At 27.5% G+C, this 15,278-nt stretch overlaps 1 long non-coding RNA gene across 1 annotated transcript in view; it reads right to left on the bottom strand.

Moving 5' to 3' along the window:
• The window catches only part of LOC136080969 (uncharacterized), a 28,411-nt gene extending 13,861 nt beyond the window's left edge, over positions 1–14,550 (bottom strand). Inside the window, exon 1 of the long non-coding RNA XR_010638771.1 lies at positions 14,427–14,550. This is a non-coding gene — a long non-coding RNA (uncharacterized LOC136080969). The remainder of the gene's footprint in view (positions 1–14,426) is intronic.
• Between the last annotated feature and the right edge of the window lie 728 nt (positions 14,551–15,278).

Raw genomic sequence — 15,278 nt, 5'->3', positions numbered from 1 at the left:
TGTAAAAAACATAAATCTGTAAAACTAAAATAGTAACATTCAATTTTAAAACAAGAAAAGAGTTTAAAATGATCTGCGCGCCAGATGTCTGTATGTGATGTCTTAATCTGAGCTGCCAGATGTATTAAACATTGCTCAAATACGTTTTATTTAAATCGCCTTTCAAAAAAGTAATTTTTTAATAGATTAAAGGCAGTTAATTAACGTCATCAAATGAAGTTTATTACATTGTATAACCATTGACGTTTCATCACAATGGGGCGCTTGTTAAGATTTTAAGTAATAAATCGAAAAAATCGAGTTGGCTTTCGTTAGAAGTGTATTTAATTTAATTAGTGTTGAGGTCAGGGGTTCGGACAGCTCCACTTTTTGGGAGTGTGAATTACTATAACTTTGTTAATGCGCAATTGTGTAAATGCAAAATGTTTTATAATTTAATATAACTATTTATATAATTATGTTAAATTGAAAAGAGGTGACCTGATTCAAGATACCTTTAAATATCTTGAATTGTTGAACCAGGTTAGGGTAATGAAATCATCGATATTAAACAGAATCAGACACTAATGAACTCTGTTGGCTCATCAGGTCCAGCATCTAACATTAGAGGAGCAAAATATAGAATTAAGTCTGAATTAGTCAGAAATAGTATGAAAAAGCAGTATTTTTTCAGCAATAGGGTTGTTGATGGATGGAATAGTCTTCTAGCAGAAGTCATTCAGTTTATTACAGTTGATAGCTTCAAATCAAACTTGCAATCAGTCGACTTAAAAGCAATAACAAATAAGAGAAACTTTAAAGAAGTTTGTTATTAACTCTTTTGTTTAGAAATTGAATTAACTTAATAATTAATATTTACCGGCTGTCATAGATATTGCCTGGCGCTCTATTTCAACAGCATTAAATATTATTATATTATTATTATATTTATACTTTATATAATCATTTTAATTAAACAAAATAGGCGAGTTATTGAACCTAAGGTTCAGTGTCACTTGTAATGCAATTGAAGAGAAAATTTTGTTGTGAGTAATGCTGGAAAATTTTGGCCGCGAAAACCTGTGAATCTTTTATTTTCTATTTAAATACTTTTTAAATAAAAACCGTAATATTTAAAAATACTTTGAAAAATAAGTACTACTGAGGCGGAATTTTAAAATAAATCCTTCGTGCCAAAGTTTGAAATAGGTTGTTGCTCTGAGGCACGTTCTAATCTTTTTTTATAACCTTTGAATCTATAACTTGAATTTTGCCTCGGTTGCAATTCAGTTGGCTAAAAATAGGTTGCTTTAAAATGACTTGCAATTGAATTGGCTTAATTTATTGCGCATCGCAAATATCTAGTGTTTATAAAATTTAATTTAAATTTAAATTAATAAATGTACCTGTTATGTTTGAAACAGATTATTTTTATCTTAACCCAAAGCGCTATTCCAACTGTTGCTGCTAAAAATGCTAAAATATCCTAATAATTTTAATAAGGTGGGTTTGTATCTCCATTCTAATCGCACAAAGACTGCAATTGTTAGATAAAAAAAACTTATTCTGATTTTCTTTATCTATTTTGTGAAAACCAAAAAAAAGAAACAAATTTTATTTAGTTTCTTAGAAATTGGTTCAAAACAAAACAAGCTTTATTTTGTTTTGTAAAAATTGGTACAAGACAAAGTAAAAAGAAATAAGAAATGAAACGGTAGAAATCGAAACTCTAATACTATGGCATAAAAAATAACTTTAAATTGGTACCATAGTTTTTTAACAAATTAAAAGCAATACGTACCATTCAAAGATGGACACCATAATGAAATGATTGAAATAATATTTTTGGTGTTCCACAGGGCTCAATCTTAGGACCTCTTTTATTTCTGATTTATATAAATGATATTTACAAAGCGTCAAAACTAAGGAGTATTATGTTTGCAGATGATGCGAATTTATTTTTATCAAATACTAACATTAATGAACTATTTTCCGAGTTAAATAAAGAACTTAAACACATATCAAACTGGTTTAAATGTTATAAATTAACCATAAACATGGAAAAAGCAAAGTATATTCTTTTTCACTCCTTTTCAAAAAGGTTCTTATTGCCAAAAAACTTACTTAAACTATTTACAGACAAAGTTGAAATAAAAAATGAATCGTCCACAAAGTTTCTAGGAATTTACCTAGATGAAAATGTTACCATGGAAACCACATATCGATTATATTAGCTCTAAAATTGCTAAAAGTATTAGCTAATTATCTATGCATTGGCATCGTTCTTAAAACTAAAAATTATTTAAGCAAAGACAATCTAATTCAAAAGTACTACTCGCATATACATAGTTGTATTAACTATGAAATTACTATTTGGGAAAGTACAAGCAAAAGTATGTTGCGACTTATTTGCCATTGTCAGAAACACGCAATTCGCCTAATATAGGGTAGAGCGGGGCATATTGGGACTGAGGGGCATAATGGAATAGTTATGCCTGAATCCTTATATCTCAATTAAAAAAAAAAAAATTTTTAATTTTTTTTTGATAAAATATTTTAAATTATTGTGCTTCACTAATGTAAAAAAAAATTAATTTTAGAACTTATCATGAATGCATAAAAAAAATTAATTTTAGAACTCATCATGAATGCATAAATGCATCAGTAATGAACTAGCTTTAAACAATAGTTTATAGCTAATAAATTATCATTAAATTGTGATAAAACAAGTATTACTCTCTTCCATAAAATAAGATAATCAATTAATAAAATAAATCGAGTAAATCATACATGATTTTTGGGAGTAATATTTGATGAGAACCTATCATGGAAAAAACATATTCTCATTGAAACATAAATATCTTCTGCTATAAGTATATTATATAAACCTAGGGCCTTTCTTGATTATAAATCACGCAAAATGCTTTACTTCAGTTTTGTTCATTGTCATCTCTCCTACACTAATATTATTTGAGCTAACACACATAAAAGCTAATACGATGAATTTTCTACAAAAAAAATTGTATTTTGGCTAACACACACCAAACTAAAGTAAACCACGCATGTAAAGCAAACCACGAATATAAAGCAATTAACCATTTTAAGAGATTATAAAAACCCTACCCCCTATACATGAATGTCCTAGATATATCAAAACTTATTTCGATTCGTATATTAATATTCATAAATATAAAAATAACTTGCTGCAAAAAGCATTTTCTGATATTTTTACATCAACTTTAGCCCGTCATTATGCAATCAATTGAAAAATAATAATGTAAAAAATTTGAAAAGCACTTTCTCTTTTAAACGGCAAATGAAATCGCATATCCTTAATTTTGGACTTATATGTAAGTATGTTTGTAGATGTGTGTATGTTTTTGTGTATATGTATATATGAGTATGTATGCATATATGAGTTTTTATTCTTTACATAGTAATTTTCAGAAAAAATATTTTATTGTAAACTTACTAAAGATATGTGGGCTTTAAATTTTATTATCAAAGGGCTCTATGAAAAGATTTTTGTGACACCAGTCTTCCGTAACTTGTTTGAGCCCCTGTCTGTTTTATATATATTCTTTGTGTATGTTATATATTTTCTTTGTGTAACGTAAAAGTTTCATTGTAGTTTTATTATTTATTTTTATATAAAAAGCAAAATATATTTAAAAAAAAAAAGTTTGCAAAATTTGCGTATTTGTAAAAGTGATACAACAACACAAAATTTATCTGGAACTATAGCTACTTTGCTTTATTTATAAAAAGTTTGTAATTTTCAGTCAGTATTTTATCCTCTTTTAGAATCTAGTTTTAAGAAATTCTTTGTTTAATTGTTACCAAAATCTTTATTTATTTTTATTGCTATATAAATGTCGTGAGTGATATTTTATTTAAAATAAGAAATTTGTAAAAATTTCTTTTTTAAATAAAATATCACTCACGTATGTTATGCTAACGTATGTTATGAGAGTTTTTAAATAAATTGGTTTTTTCGTAATTTAAAATTTTGATTATTTGTTAATATGAAATTTAAACTGGTTTTTCGTATTATTACAATTTTTCATGTTTTATTTCATTTTACGTACTTATCGATTTTTATTGATTTATGAGATATTTTGGATTTCAACGAGATTTTTTACGACTACTTGATATTTTTACGATAAATTCCGATCCACTCATGTTGTGATAAATAAATACTTTTTGCAATAATTTAAATTTTTCTGATAAATAATTTTAAATATTAAAAAAAGAAAATTGTTGTATGCAAATAGAATCTGAATGACTGTCAGTTTCAAGTATATTTTAAATTGAATTTGGGTCTATATAATTTTAATCGGAAAGCTTTTTCAATTTTAACTGAACTTCCAGACTTAATAACATAATGTTGATAAAGCCTGAGAGCTTCTGAAGTTTCTTTCAGATATATGTAATCTCACTGTTTTTGGTGCCAAAGGTTTGAAAACTTATCCAGAATCATTTATAACTTATATGTTCATATAAAGATAAATAAGGTAACCTAGATAACCTAGATAATGATTTACTTTGATCAAATTCTATTGCTTTACTGGCTGAAACACTCTTAAAATGATGCAGCTCGTATTTTGTGCACATTTCTTGCCAACTGTGATAACTAACAATATATTCATCCCCATCAGGTAGCACTTAAACCAGTGTTTCTTTACGACTACTTTTAAAAAACTTTTATTCTTTAAAGTTAATGTATGAGGGATTCGTATATTTTTTAGGGGTAATTGGTTACACTAGATCGTTCGATTGATTTGAACTTGATTTGAAATTTATACTTTTTACATTCACTCCTGAAAACCTAAAAAAAATTCACCTGAAACATTTAGCGTAACAAATCCATAGATTTGGGATTGATTAAAAGATAACAGCTTGATGTTAATCAATGAAGAAAAAATGATAATCATAATCAGAAATTTAAACATTTTATAGAATTGAAAAGTAAAACATTTTAAAATCAATTTAGACAAGTTTAAAAAAGATTGAATCAAACAAGTATAAAATAATTTTTTTTTGAAATAAATAATGGAGACATATTTACGAGAATTTAAATTGTTAAACGAAAAATAAATTTGTTTAGCAAGAAATTGATCTATATTTTCTAAAGCTAGTATGACGCAAGTGGTAAAAGAAACCTGGGTACAAAGTTATCCCAAGAAGTTAGAACATTTTTTACCCAATCGTGAGGCCAGCGAGTTAGTATAATTAATCCTCAAGTTTATTTTTTATTTATTTATTTTTTATGGGGGGGGGGGGGGGGATAGAAACCACTCTGTCATTACATACGCTGACCATACAAAATTCACAACTCAATCATTTGACGAAAATTTTATGCCGAATTGCTACTATGTATGTATGTAAATTGTGTTTGTGTATTCTATAGTAAGAGTGCTCAATGTTCTTAAGAAAAGAACACTTATAATTTAGTAAAAAATATTTATAACTTATTATCAAAATCGAACTTCTTTATCTTTAAGTTTTAACAATGGCTCTTCAGGAAACTGCATAGTTTATTAATGTTTTGAGATCATGTTTCTGGTTTTTAGATAATGTCTCGAGTTTTAAGTAATAATTACAGTAAACTGGTTAATGAAATGTGTATTACAACCCTTTATTTTGTTATTTAATTTTTTGCTATTGTTGTTTTTTTGTTAAAGGTGGTCAAAGTCTAAAAAAACAATCAGATGCTTGGCGTCCGCTTTATTTGAAAATGAGGTCTCCAAACTATTAAGATGGTCGGAACAGGATAAACTTTAAAAGAAACCCTTTGTGATTTAAAGCGCAAACTTGTTTTAAGGAGGTAAACTTTAATTTTTAGAATAGTTTTTAGTTTATTAGTAAGTTGTGTTCAATTTTGAAACACAAACTGTATTCATCGGAGCATAAAAAAAGAAACTGCCTGCCAAAAATTTGTCTGCAACTGATGTCCAAAATGCAATTGTTTATTGTTTAGCAGAATCTACCGATTGTAATGGCGGAAGGAAACAAAGAGCCAATCGAAAATTTTCTAAGATAAATAGTATTAAATACCAAAAGTTAACAACGTAAACAATAAAATTGCTAGAAGTATAGGAATGCATTAAAATTCAAGAAATCTTTTAATTAAAACACTTTTTTTTTATTTTTACATTATGTTTAATTTGAAATAAAAACACAGGGAGTTAAAAAAGAAAACAATTGAAAATCCCCTTTATTTGGATAATGTAGACTTTGGTGATGAATGGATCTCAGAGCTTCAAGATCCTGAGGTAGAAGCTTATTAAGATCTTGATGCAAGTATAGCTCCGGATGACCTTCTTGAAGTCGAAGATGGTGAACATACAATCTCAATATACAAAGAAGAGAAAGAAGAAAAACAAAGCTATAAGATATTAAGTTTTTTTATTTTTAATTTGTATTTTAATTAAATATATATTTCCTTTAGGTAAAGAAAAAATTTCAATCGATGTTAATGAGTAGGAATTTCCACATGCCGAGGAGAAAAGCGAAGAAGATTTTGAATTGAATTTCATGGATGATTCCCTCAAGGATCCTGTTAGTAGCACTAGTGAGGGTGTAAATGGCGATGATTAATGAGTTATAAATTATGAGATTAAACCATATTTATTTTGAATCTGTGGAAATTTGAAACTTCTAATTTTTTGAATCATAATTGAACATTATGAAGTCATAAACTTTTTTAATTACTATATTCTGTTATGCTTATGCTTTTGGTGATGTTAAAACTAGAGTGATTTTATTTCAATGTTATTTTCATTGTTTTTAAACTTTTTTTTTTTAAAAAAAAAAATTTTTCTCAAACAAATTAAGGTTTACACCTAAAGTGCCTTGTCTCACATATATGGAAACCGCCTCAATACGCTGAACGCTTTTTTAAGCGTTGTTACTGACCATAGAGTCAAGACGTGTCATGATTAGATTACAGGATTAAATGCATATACGTTATTTGTAATGTTTTATGTTATAAATATAATTAAAATGGGCAAAATTGATGCAAAAATGGGTGTGAAAGCGTTTATAATTAAACAAATCCTTTTGTTCAATTATAAACGCTTTCATACACATTACACCCATTATCTTTGCATTAATTGAGCCCTTTTTAACTCATTATATTTATAACATAAAACATTACAAATAAAATAATAAAAATAATAAAAAAAATTTTCTACATTATCACATCTGTTTTTTTTATTAACATTACCATATTTGAGAAACAAAAAGTCAAACAATAAAAGTTAGGAAGGAATTTCATTCCGTTCAAAACTAACTGTTCTCAAAAGTGTATAATTTTCTGACTTTATTTTTGTTGTTCTATAGAACGGCAATAGAGTTTAAAAACTTAAAAAAAGAATATACTTATTTATCTTTAAGTAAAACGTATTTAACTCATTGCATTTTGTCTTTGTCATTATGCACCTGTGCTCCTATATAATATCACTTAAATTAAATTGCGGCTTATTTAATAAAAATGATTTCAATTTCTACATAGAGAAGATGCAAATTTTAAAGGATTGTGAAAAATAAGTATTTATGCTTTGCTGAAGGGTGAAACGAGAATTGAGAAATGAGAAAACAAAGTGTACGATTTGTGATTTTAGTTACTTGTGCGTCGCTAACAATGAAGCTATTGACTTAGAGAACTAAGTTAACAGAGAGAAACATAATTACCTATTCAAAGTGCCAGCGTCATCGAATTAGTTGACGTCCTTTTTTCATCCCAAAAACTCAGAAAGCCCATGCAGCTGAAGCAACTATTGCATTTCATTCAGTTTGTTATCAGTCTTACAACTCGATGGCTGGCAGAGCGGATTCACTGCACACATTATTTAAAGATTCGGAAATTTTAAAAAATATTGCATGTGCAAAAACAAAAACCTGAGACAATCATAAACCAGGTAGTTGGCTCTCAAACTATTCTCATTAGGTGGTATTTGATATTTTTTTCATTCGACAGATGCTAGCAATTACGGTTCACAAAAAATATTTTCGATTGTTATTCAATACTTTGTCTGGAAGACAGGTGGTATCCAAACTAAAATTCTCATGTTAGATAACACGCCAAATGAAACCTCTAAAACTATATCACTATATATTTTGAAAATACTACAAAGATATGAGTTGCTGTCTAAATGTGTTGTTTTTGCTGGGGGCAAAGCTAATGTAAACTTTAGAGGCATTAACAAAAGAGAAGACAAAAAAGTGCTCTCGTATTTGAAGGTTTGTTTAAAAACTGTTGGTAAGTTTTGGCTGTTTTTCTCACCTTTTGCACAACTGTATTCAACATAGAGCAGATTTATTAAAGATTGATATTGAAACTGTTGTTTTGAAAATATTCAGTTATTTTTCTATATACGCAGTTGGAACAGAAGCTTAAAAAGATTTATGCAACTATGTTGACATTGCAGAGATAGAACAAGATAAATGTGGAGATAGAACAAGATAATTCTAACCTCGCATACTTTTCATCAACTACTCTATAACAATAAAACTAGATTGTTAAGTTTGTTTCCAGCAAAAGATTGTTGAGGATATTTAATATTTTTTTGAAAGTATATTTTCTTTCTGTAGATCAACCACCAGTTACAAGAAAAACACTTTTTGAGAACGATTTTTCAAAAGCTTATCTTTGGTTTTTGCATTCCTTAATGTCTGTGTTTTAAGTCAGTATCGCATCAACTGAAAGACAAGAAACCTCAGTTTTAGAAGTTATTAGCCTACTTCACTCTATCTTGAGAGTTTTAAAAGGCAAGTTAAATGAAACTTTTCTATCGCTTTGTCAGAGATATTTGATGAAAACCAAAAGAAAGAAAAAGATTGTAGTTGCTTTAAAGCAGAAGTTTGAGTATGAAACATTCATTATTTAGAAAAGTACTTCAAACCATTTAATAAACTTCAGTGCTTTGGTTGAATGTATTTGAGCAAAATAAGAAACAGTACATTTGAAGACCTTTGGTATGAATTTTATACCTGAAAGAAAAAGACGTCATTGTGGATGATGTCCAGTTGTTTGACCAATACCGTAATCTTAAATTATTTGCGCAAGCAAAAATAAACAGTTTTTTAAAGACCCTTGCATGAACAATGGGTTTTTTTTTAGAACTTATCCAAATGCGACTTGCTTCTTAGAGTTGCTCAAAGTTTGTGAATTATTTTACTAAATTAAAGGACGAGATGGAAATATTGAACGAGTACTCTCGTTGATTAACGCTCAATGGACAAAAGAAATGAACAGACTTTTTGCTGACTCTGTAAAGGGTACTTATCCTTAAGTATGATTTAAAGAATCTTACCTGTAAACAGTTTTATAAGTATATGATTGCAAACAAAAATCTGTGTAAAGTTGGCTCCTCCGAGAAATATGTTACTTGACAAATATGTTATTGTAAATAATTTTATCTATAATGGCACGGTATTCCTGAACGTTGCATTATTTTTTTTAAATTAAAAAATATTAATTGCTAATGTTATTTGGAGAAATTTACCCAACAACCATTTGCAACATCTTTGTCAAATAGATGTGTAGCAAAAAACATGTTTAAAATAATTTAAAAACTCGTTTTGATGTTTTTTGTTGTTGAGAAAGTTTTGATATATTTTCGTTACTTGTTATTATTAAATAATAATTTATAATACTGTCAATTTACTCACTGCCTTGTGGACTGTAACAAAATGTCTTCTATAGCATCAACTGGTATTAAACTTAGTTGTTTATTTGCATCCGGTGTAAATACCGTGGCTAGAGGGTCGGAGTCCCAACCCCATCACCCACTAAACTAACAATTAAAAAAACTAACTATTATTCACTCTCAATTAATCAAAAAGATTCAAACAAAAAAACAAGGAATTACACTGATGAGCAAATCAATGTTGCATTTGCAGAAATAAAATCTGGTAACTTATCACTATAAAAAGAGTAATCTGTGTATAGCATTCTAAAGAATGCTATGTTGTGTACAGGATAATGTACCTACCAAGTTCTTTTGGTACTGACACATTCATCATTTTAAGTACTTTTACTGAATTAATATTGATTAAAATGTTTATTAAATTAGTCGATTGGGGTTATTTGGCGTAAACTAGTATCTGATGTTGTTGTTAGTTACTTATAACATACAAAACAAACTAATTTATTTAAAAAGGTAAACCAAGAAGAGCTTGATACTTTGCTTTTATCAAACCTTGGAAACATAGATAAAAAGCAATAGAGCTGCATGTAAAATTGCAACAATCAAAGCAGCTTCTTGTTCTGAAAATAATATAAATAAATATTTCAATGCATGCAGGACTCAATTTCTTAAAGCAGGTAGTTAAATACTCTGCGTCAAATGTTTAGAATTTTGATGAAATCAGTTTCAATCCAGGTAAGAGTAACCAAACAACTCTCTAAAAACGTGGGTTCAATTATCCTTTTAAACATCCTTTATCGTTTAAAAATCATTTTATTCGAAAACTATTCAACTAGACCCACTTTTACTCTATATATGATACGGAAATATTTTAGCGTAAATAGTTCTAATTAAAAAATAATAATAATGTTAATTATCATACGATAATTGTTCTACTCTGGTGTTTTTTTCCGCGCATGTTTTTTGAATTGTTTGAGAAAACAACTGGTCTTTGAATTTTTAGGCGGGATGCTCCCCTGATCCTCAAGGAATGATCCCTCCCCCTTGTCACAAGACGTCACAAAGGTTTAAACTCCTCTAGAATATTACACCACAAGGTGTTTACCCCTCCCCTCTTGGCTAAATATCGTATTATTCCGATTGTTAACTAAATATAAAATATTTTTCAAAATTATTGTCATGTATGTATGTTTATTGAGAAAATTACAACGGGCAGTGATAATAAAGGAAATTATTATTATCTTTATTATTATTAAATTATTATAAATTTTGTAGTAGTAATCAGAAAAAGATAATACTTTCGAAATGTTCAATTGTAGTTTAATATAGTCAAATATAATGGTAATTGAAACTTTTTATATTACTACTATAAAGTAACTATTATCTCGCAGCTATTCTGCATTCTAAATGAAATAATTGAATAAAATGAACTTTAAAATGAATTTAACAATTAAATACAAGTTTAAATATTTATAACAAACTTAAATATCTATAATAATTGATTCTTATTTGAACCAATTTATTTAATAAAACATGAAACATTGCTGAAATTAAAAAATAGCAAAAATTATTTTCCCATGGTGAATAAAAATATTCCTTCATAGAATAAACTGGGAGGAGGTTTACACCAGTATCCTGGGGATAAATCATATCATTTAGATCAAGATCTATTTCATCAATCCAATCGGCACTTTTACCGTTTTCCACATTAGCAATTAGAACCATTATTTCTTGTGGTCGACGTGCAATGGCTCTCTGAGGCCTCATTCTTCCTGGATGTGTGTTACACTATGACTGTGCACCATGACTATTGATGCAAAGTACTGGTGACATTTCTTGCAGATTCTATCGCTAATCACGGATTGCATTTTAAAGAGCGGGGAAGGATGTCTTCAACTTTCAAACTTTGTGCTTCAAACAGAGATGGAAACTGATGGCATGCTGGGTCCTTTATTCGTTTTGGAATTTTTAGACCTTCGCTTGTTTGAACAACAGGCAACAGGGAAGAAAAAATTTTTTGTATAATTACACTGAAGTAGGAACTACTTGGTTTCAAACATCCCTTATTGTCATCACGTTTTACAACCTACGTAAGATATTGGCTCGTTCGTATCTTACTATCATACCATTTCTGACTGCTTCACAAGAGGAGTTGTTCTGGTAATTCAGACTTAGATGGCTACCATAGTGGTCATGTGGTAATATCAATTCAGCAAGTTCCTTACTTAGTAATGAGATTTTTCTTTCAACTCTATTAAATACACTTCTTCCAGGAGCGTTTGTAGCAAAAAGTATGACATCGAAATCATGATGGTTAAAATGATGTACCACAACCTTTTTTACTTTTTGGTATCTTGGGTTCTCATCAAGACCACCATTAACAGTTAAAACTAAAATTGTTTTAACCAATTTATCAATACTACTTTTAGTAAATGATGTCAAACCACTTTAGTGTGAGTAATCTTTGAAAATTAACTCCATGGCTGAATGTTGTTGACTTTTAGTTTTTTCCTGATCTGATTGCTATATAGGTTGGTCCGGAATATCCTACTGCTTCTCGATTTCCAAGACCATAAGGCTGAATTGAGATTCCAGCATACACCTATGGAATTGATTTGTATACTGCAGCCACCACCCAATCATGGTCAGTTAAGCTGACTCTGTACTCGACGTGCATCAGTAATGGACTTTGAAAAATAAAAAATAAAGTTACCCACTACCATTCATTGACAAAGAAATGTCAATGAATGGTAGTGGGTAACTTTATTTAAAATTTAAATAGTCAAGTATTGATACATAATATATATTAACTAGTGGATGACAGATAGATAATATTGCAACCGTTAGAGGTCCTTGACAAGCTCGTTGTTTAATTTCTTGGTTGTTTAAAACTACGTCATATGTTCCAAGTCTGGTGCAAATAGTACAAAACGGGAGGAAATAAAAGCTATATGAAAAAAAGACAGCACTTTTTTTTCAAATAACTTTTATTTCCTCCCGTTTTGTTAGGTATTTAGGACCTAGATAAATACACATTTTTCCTTCAGTTTTTTTTTTATAAAAGGATTTATATGATTGGTGCCCTTCCCATGGAAAATATACGCTATTTCAACAGGATGCGATGATAAAGGATATGGCTTGTTATCAAAATTTACAAACTGACATATGTCATACCCATGTACAAAATCTTGGCCATCGGTTACTTTAGCTATAGTTGCAAATTAACCCAAGTGACATTTTCCAATAGAGATCCATTTTGCAAAGAACTGATTATAATCATTTGCTCAACTTTATCAGCAATAACCCCTCTTAATTTTCGATCTACACCCTTACTGTTTGATAAAGAAAATTTTCTACAATCATTTTCTACAATTTGACACAGTCATCTTTATTGTGTTAAATTGATTTGGATACACTTTACCCACTATCGATACTTTGATAAAATTAAATTACCCTTTTTTTTGTTTTTAAACATTTTTCAGTAATTTTTTATCTTTTATTCTGATTGATTATTAATAATTGTAACAGCGAAAATTTTTAAGATTCACTTAAATCTAATAAATCAAAAACGTTTTTGAAGACAACCTTTTCAAAGTTTTTCACAATAATTTCCTAAATTTTGTGCATATAATACATATTTTGTCATATTATTTATAGTTTAGTTCAACTGCTAAATTCAATCCAAAATAATTACGTTTTTTTTTATTTTAAAAACGTAATAACAAAATAACTGGATTTTTTATTATTACTGAATTAAACTAAAAATTATTTTTGTCATTTATAATACAATTTAAATTTTTACTTATATATATATATATATATATATATATATATATATGTATATATATATATATATATATATATATATATATATATATATATATATATATATATATATATATATATATATATATATATGTATATATATATATATGTATATATATATATAAATTAGTAAAAAACACTTATCTAACTTTTTTCTTCAACTTGAAGTTTCACCATTGCTGAATCATCAGGAAGAGTTCTCTTCCTGATGTTGAAAAGTTAGATAAGTGTTTTTTACTAATTTATTTATTATTGCTTTTTTCTTTAAGAACATTGAGCACTCTATTTGTAAAATACAGTAACATAATTTACATACATACATACATATATATATATATATATATATATATATATATATATATATATATATATATATATATATATATATATATATATATATATATGTATATATATATATATATATATATATATATATATATATATATATATTATATATATATATATATATATATATATATATATATATATATATATTACATTTGTATAAATTTTAATATATTAATTTTTGTCAATTGATTTTATTAAAGTAATGTAAAATAATAAAACTCACTCGTATTAAATAATAAAATAGAAATCAACTTCTAGTGACCAGGAGACAAAATTCCACTCTTAAAATTTTGAGCACATGTTTCCTGGCGTTACTTAATGTTTCTGAAGTTTTTGTGACAACCTCACTAATAGGAAAAAGTTATTGATAATAATAAGTTAGTGTCAATATAAAAACTTTAACTGGTTATGTAAGTTCAACTATTTGTTTTACAAATTCAAAAACCTCACCTCTTAGGAAATAAATTAACATTAAAATTATCATTTGCATTGAAAATTTCAAACTTGGTACAAAATAGCCAGATATTATTCAGTACAATAAGTAAAAAATATCTAAAAAAGTTTCTTGCAATATCTCAAAAATATAAGACTTCAACCAAAACAAAAAATTTCAATAATTACATAATTTCAACAAAGAAATGTCTGCAAATGTTTTCCAATAGTCTTCTGGCAGAATAATTTTCAAAACATAATTGCTAAACGTTCTTGAATCCATTTTTATATAATAAATATTACAATAAAACTTGCGCTGAAATAAATAAAGCATTAATATAATATAAATATATATATATATAATTTTAAAGCAATGTAAAAAAAGATGAATACAAAATCACTAAGTATCATTATTAGGATTTTTAAGTTTCATGAATAGGATTGCCACAGGATTATCTAACATTAATGAATAACAACTATTAATGAAATGTAAAAAAAGATTCTTTTTTATATGGCAGCCAAACAAATTGATTGATATTCTGATATACCTGCTTTATATTGGTTAGAATCACTGACGTTAAGTACAAAGTTTGCAAGTTTATATATATTTTTTTGTAATAAATATCGTTTAAGATTGCCACAAGACTGACAAGATTAGTAAAATCCGAACAGTTAGACACATTAGGGTTCGGACTATTCTGATTGTAATTGTAAAAATTAATTACAATAACACCAAATAATACAATAATATTGTATTGTAATATTAGAGATGTAATAAAAACATTTTTTTTTTGGTATATTATTGCTGTGATGAAAAACAATAACAATTATTGTAGTGTACTGTATAACTATTTCAAAGTCCGAAAATTATTGTTTTTTAATGTAATTACTCTATTTTTTGCATTTACTATTAATTGGGCACTAGTAAACTCAGGGACGGCCGTGGCGGCCGTTTTTAGTAATCATTTACATATATATACATATATTTAGTAATCATTTACATATATTTCATCAATTACATATATTTAGTAATCATTTACA

This window comes from Hydra vulgaris, chromosome 06 (assembly GCF_038396675.1).
Source record: "Hydra vulgaris chromosome 06, alternate assembly HydraT2T_AEP".
In the NCBI taxonomy this organism is placed as follows: domain Eukaryota; kingdom Metazoa; phylum Cnidaria; class Hydrozoa; order Anthoathecata; family Hydridae; genus Hydra; species Hydra vulgaris.
This window is presented reverse-complemented; position numbering and strand designations above follow the sequence as displayed.